We start from the raw sequence: 6,684 nt of genomic DNA, 5'->3' as shown, positions 1-6,684 counted from the left end.
CCCCCACAGCTCAACATAACAACATGGCTTTACTTCCTATATTTCATCTTCATACTTTTCTACTGGATGGCTAAGACCAAGGTAAAGCAGAACCTTGCATTCTAGATTTTAAATAGAAACTTTGGTTGATTTATTCTTCATAGTGTCTGCAGTGGGAGGGATCCATTTTATCCCAGTGATCTTACTTCATGGATTAGGCATGGGTGGGAGCTAGGAAGGAGTTCATTATGTGGATAGATACAAAACATATTTCTGGATTCTCTCTCTTGCTTCTTCAGTCAAAGCATACCTAACCCTGCCTCCACCAAGGACTTCAGCTGAGCCACTGTTGCTTTCACATGGCATTCATCCTGAGAAATGTTTTTATTCTGATTTAACTGCTATTAATATGAACCCCAGAACTACATCTGTGCCAACACTGTACGGTCTGGGCTCACACCCAAAGAAATCACTGAACATGGATTTGAACTGTCTTCTGAAAAGGAAATGAAATTGCATTCCATAATAGGTTAAAAAGCAGAAGCCTGAAAAATGCAACTTCCTTTTACCTCTTATATAATCCAAGTGAGTCTTTTATAACAAAATAAAGGAACCTCAGAACAGGCAAAGGACAAAAGCTCAGGGCCATTTGGAACTACTAAGGACTCCAGGACTATACAATTTCCTATGTGCTAGACTAGCCATGAATTTCACAGTTGCTGAGGCATGAGAACACTATAAAACTACAAATCACTAATCAGGCTGTACAAGAAGACATTGAAAATCCAAATTCATCTATACCAAGTGAAGACTGTGCTAATGGGAAGAAATATAAACAGAACATGGAAAGAGATACACAGGAAAACAACGAACACACCAATTTAGACTCGTCAAACATCTCTAGAGCTCCTGTCAGCAGGAAGCCAATTACTTGAAAAAGAATGAAGTTTGTTTTATGAGCACAATATTACAAATGCAGCCCCTTTATCTGAACATCAAGGAAGAATTTTACATTTCCAATAGAAGCCAGCAGTATTTTGCAGCTGATGTGTTGGTAGTTTGCCTTGGAGGTTAAAGCAATGGAGCTGTGAGAGGAATTAACAATCTCCTTAACTCACTGAAATTAGTTCCTGTGATTAATCTCTGACACTTAATTTGTGATAACCTGCAATGGAAGACTGTGGCCTCAGAGCTCACTAACTAATGCCATAAAATAGCTTTTGACCTCATGGGTTTCTTGAGATCTCTAATGTGACAAGTTTTAATGCTTTTGACATTAAGAGCTCAGAATCTTACACAGAGGAATGTAAAGAGAAGCAAAGAGCACTGTACTCTATTTCATTATTTATTGACATAATTATTAATATTAGTTAATAACATAATATCTCCCATGAAGAAATAATCTCTTGCACATAAAAAATTACTTTCATTAAAAAACTATCCTTGCTCTTAGTTGGAACACAGAAGCATCCAGTTTGTCTCATTTTGTTTATTTATCACTTTTCTTCATATTCAAGGAAGCAGATAGCAGAATTCTTAATTACTCTACACAGTATGCTTGGTTAAATGCTGATGTGAAGCACTTGCCTGTGCTCTCACACATCTGCCAAATTTCATCCAGCAAAGAGTAACATTTTACATGAAAAAGAAAGGGAAGAACTGAGACCATTTGATGGATCTTTTGGGTGATAGAGATTTCAGTTTTATGTCTTACCACAGGGTTCAATGTTGCTAACGTTACAATTGTTATCCTAGAAAATCACTCTAATTTAACCATTTAGTCTACATATTTAATATGCTGTTCTGGTTTGTGTATAGTTGTCACCCCAAAGCCTCATGCTGTCTTGGGGCAGCTTTTGGAGTTTGTGATTGATCACTGTGGGTGTGGATGCTGCACTTGCCCTGGGGCAGGTAATTTGCATTACAATGTGAGGAAGGAAGAGAAGCTAGCTGCTTGAGCTGCTGCTACCTCTTTGTTTTTTTTTTTTGCTCTCTTGCTCTTTGCAGCCACCATGAAAGGTTGCTCTCTGCCATGTGCCACTCTGCCTTGGAGCCAGCTAAGTATGGACTGAAACCTCCAGTAACTGTAAGCTAAATAAACCTTTCCTTCCTTCATTTTGGGTGTCTAGTATTTGTCCCAGCAACAAGAGAAGAGTAACTAAGACAGATGGTAAACTTTAGAAGGAACATTTAAAAAGCCCTACTATGACATATCTGTATCATAGGTATAAAATACCTTTGATACAGGGAGAAAAACTGGTCTCTAGTGGGTGACCTCCAAACAATACAGGGAACCTCCAAATGACATAGAGAAAAACAATCTCTGGACCTGACCTGCATGAGTTCTTGTTCTCTAAAACCGAAGAATGAATTTTAGGAACAAACAGAGGTTATAAGCAGAATATATTTATTGAGAGAAAGAAAGCTCCTGTTCCAAGGGGGTGGGGGGGCCCTAGCAGGCAGTTTCCCCTCCTAGATTACAAGCACCATTGCTCAGGTAAAATTGATTAAATCCAGTATCAAATGGGAAAGTGAGTCATGTAGCAAGAGGGCACAAATAGGAAACAGGGTTTCTTCCTGTTGGTGGTTGGGCTTGGTGACTCACTTGGGCTCTTTCAAGTTGATTGATACTATTTAGGATATCAATCTCTAAAGCCCATCCCTAGGGAAGTATGTAGTTGTGCTTCCTGTTTTTGTCTTGGTCTTGAGGTGTGACCTATACAGGAGTGTCTGTCTCTTCCAAGTTGCAAAGTCACCTTGTCTTCCATCTTGTCTCCTTGAGGGCCTGGCCCTTTCTGACTGCCTATAATATTTCTGTCTAACTCAGCTGCCTGCAACACCTTGACACCTAGAGAATCAAAAAGAATCTACTGCACTTGCATGGACTAACTACTTGACTCTTGAAGTTATCATTTTAGCATATTTTTCACTCTATTCTTAAAGTCGAAGTAAATTCTAATTTCCATTACAAATTCTTCATTGATGTATGCTTTAGAGTACATAGCTTAATTTTCAAATACTTGGGGATTTTCTGGTTACCTTTCTATGGATGCTTTTTACCTTAAGTTGGTGATCAGAAAATATTCTCTGCATAAATTTAGTATTTGAATGTTTATGAGGACTTGGTTTAGACTGGTTGATGGGTATAATATTTTATGTGTGTCAGTTGGGGCAAGTATTTTAAAGATGTTGTTTAGCTGTTCTTTTTTTTGTTTCCTGACTGTGCTAAAACTCACTAAAGGACTTACATTACAATTACCTAAAACTATTGTGAATTGTCTTCTCTTTTTAGCAGTTTTTACTCTATATATTTTTGATAGTTGTTATATCTGTGTGAATTATATCAACCCTACTTCCTGGCAGTAATCATTCATCACTATGAAATATCCCTCTAACAATGCTTTGTACCTTAATATTTGGCTGGTCTGTTTTTGACTTAGCAAATCACTTTCTTTTGGTTACTATCATACTTTCAGTGACTTTAATTTTTAAAGTTATTTTACTATAGCTAGCATGAATTTTTCTTTTAAAAAGTTTCACATATTTGTCTTATAATTGAATTATCTGTTCTTTTCATTAAATGTATTTCTCTCTATAAGCATTTGTCTGAAGAATTCACTTTAGTATTTGTTGTAGTGCAAGTCAGCTGGTAATAAAATTGAGAGCTTGGATTTATTTCTTAGCCTTAACGATATGAGAAATTTTTTTCATTGTTTAAAATGTTCTTATATTCAGGTATTTTGTTGTAGCAGTATACACTGATTAAGATGGCAGCTTTGATTTTTCAGTTTTTATCTAGGTCTTTCTTATTCCCTTGGCTACTCCATCATTAACTCCTTTTACTAGTCTCTTGACAAGTGGAGATAAGGCTGAGGACAGGGTTGGGACAAAATCCCCTCAAGCACACACACATGGTGACTTTAAATGCCTTCGCATCAGACTCCCTCAAAGCTTTATCCCACTCAGTCTCAGTTTTGGGCCACTATGTCCAAATAATCAGACCTCTTAAGTAGAGTCCTCTGCAGATATCTCCAATACCTGCTACAATGTTCAATTAGCCTATGGGAAAGCATGTACTTCTGTCTCTTTAAAATCTAGATGTATATGACACTTCCATTATAGTTTTCTCCCCCTGCAATATCCTCAGAGACATCTCCACACAGTTTCTTGCCTTTAGGATTTTTCAAACACTGACTCTTATCCTTGAGAACACAGATTTGTCTCTTCCTAGATTCTCTTTAAGCTATGTTCTGCTGTCACTGTAACAGGGACAGACAGGTTCGTACAATTCAGCTTCCAGCCAAGATGAGATGTTAGACTTCACTTCTAGCACCATACATACTCATAAGTACCTCTAAGTGGTCCAGAGCAGGGAAAACACCCCCTTTCCCTCAACTCATCAGGGGAAGAAGAGATACACAATTCTAATTTATTTGGATGTAAATGGAAAAAAACCTAATTCTAATAATTTCAAAAGAGGTTTCAGGATGTCTTAGTTTGTTTTCTCTTATTATTTTTTTTCCCAAAATTTTACTGATAAACAAATAGCAATGAGACAGTTTCAAATCAAATTGGTGGGACAGTTACAATAATTAAAACATTGCATACATTCCTCCCAGTGGTTAATTGCTGTACAAGATGCGGACATGATATCCTAACACCATTAGAACAAATCATTCTATTCATTAAGAGAATGTAACTATATATCTATCCTAACCACTTTGAATATACAGATAAAAAATGGACATTCGTCTGTATACCCTTTTTTTGTTAAGTTCCATTATTTGAATATTATAGGTGTGTTAACTCAGGAAAATAACCTGAAAGAGTTCAGTAGCCCATGATGGTATTGGGTCTTCCACTTCACTGGCAATGTCAGAAATTGTTGGCCTGAGTCCCCTATAGCTCAACATAACAGCATGGCTTTATGTCTTATATTTTGTTTTTATACTTTTCTGCTGGGTGGTTAAGACCAAGGTAAAGCAGGACCTATGCAACAAGAGTTGTAGCTTTTTGGTCTGACAAGGTCAGTGAAATCCCTTCAGGATTTATCCTGAGATCCTGTACCTCAGATTGTTTGTCAGTGTCAGTCATGTGGATGAGTCATGGCCATTGTTTGGCCAATGTGCTCTCTGTGAAAGCCTGAGAGAATGTTTTCTCTCCATGTGACTCTCTTTAGGCACACTTTACATCATTGATCACTTTCCTCTTTGGCCCCATAATCTCCTTTATCAGAAAATTTGGGACACTGCCGAGTTACATGACGTTACACTACAAGTTCTCATATGTCCTGAATCTTAATTGACCTTAGAAGGCTAGGGCCAAAATGTTGGGTTTCCTTGCAGCCCTCTTTTTCATCTAATTTTGGTCTGCAAACTTAGGTTGTTAACCCTCCAGAACATAAGCTTATTGTTATTACCATATAACTTAGGCTGTTAAGCTTAACCTCACTATCTCACTGCAAATCAAACATCTTAGGCATAATATGGAACAGGTATTTTTCAAGTATTGATATGTTGAACTTTAAGTCCCTACAGAATATGATAAAAACACTTAAAAATTAGAATATATTTAAAAAATAGGCATAAAGAATTATATACTTCTTATCTTTATACATAAGTCCAAAAATCTCACGATATACAACCTTGAAGCAGGACAGTCCCACAATATTCCTTTCCCTGTCTTTTGCTTTCATTCACCACTGTTTTCTCTTATTATAACTGCGTACCATAAATACAGCAATTGATATAGAACAGAGGTTTCTTCTCATGGTTCCAAAGCCTGGGAAGTTCTAAGCAAGTTAGCACATCTAGTAAGACCTTCTTTCTGCTGAGAATCTGTAGAGTCCCAAGGTGGCTCAGGTAATCACATGTTGAGAGGGAATCAGTTTGTTAACTTTATCTCTCCTCCTCCTCTTCCTTCTCCTTCTCCTTCTCTTCATCTTCCTCCTCCTCTGTCTTCTTCTAAAGCCACAAATGAAACCCTGAGAACCCACCCCTCATGACTTTTCTAATCCTAATAATACTATTAATATACAAATTTGGAGGTTAAGTTTTAACAAGAGATTTTGGAGGAGACAAATACACATGATACAGCAGAAGTAAAAGACTGGGGGTTTCATCCTAACTCCTTCTTAATTAACTTCTATTTTCAAAGTGTTTTTGTCTTAATTAATGTGCAAAATTTTGATATACATGTTCTTTGGCTTCCCACCAGTGTGGAGGACCACCTGAGCAGCTCTCCTTGAAAAAAGAGTGACTGTCTCCATTTTGACTGAGCCTGACCCTATTTCCTCATATTGTTCTGTACAGAGCTGGCTAGGACTTCTGTTTATCCTTCAATTGGTCTTATGCAATGTATATTGGTCTAGCTGAGGTGCTGGTGATAGTCTTTGAAGGTGCCATGTGTGTTTCCCTGGTAACCTAAACCTGCTTCTCTTTAATGTGAGCTGGGTCGAGATAGGACATTAGAGCTAATACTTCTCAGGGCCAGCTGGTATCAAGCCTCGAGACAGAGGCTATGACTTCCTGGGCTTGAAAGATTACATCAAAGCTGAAGCACCAAATTTACCAAAACATTAGATACTATATAATGCAGATTACTCTCTCTGCATATCCTCTCTGCATATCAGCAGAGGTAAATTTAGGCCACCCACCTAGCTCAGCTCACAATGATCCCCTACTTCCCACATTTCTCAGTCAATCC

The sequence above is a fragment of the Octodon degus genome, unplaced genomic scaffold, assembly GCF_000260255.1.
Source record: "Octodon degus isolate 3935 unplaced genomic scaffold, OctDeg1.0 scaffold00258, whole genome shotgun sequence".
In the NCBI taxonomy this organism is placed as follows: domain Eukaryota; kingdom Metazoa; phylum Chordata; class Mammalia; order Rodentia; family Octodontidae; genus Octodon; species Octodon degus.
The sequence above is the reverse complement of the archived record's forward strand: the minus strand, read 5'-3'. Positions refer to the sequence as shown.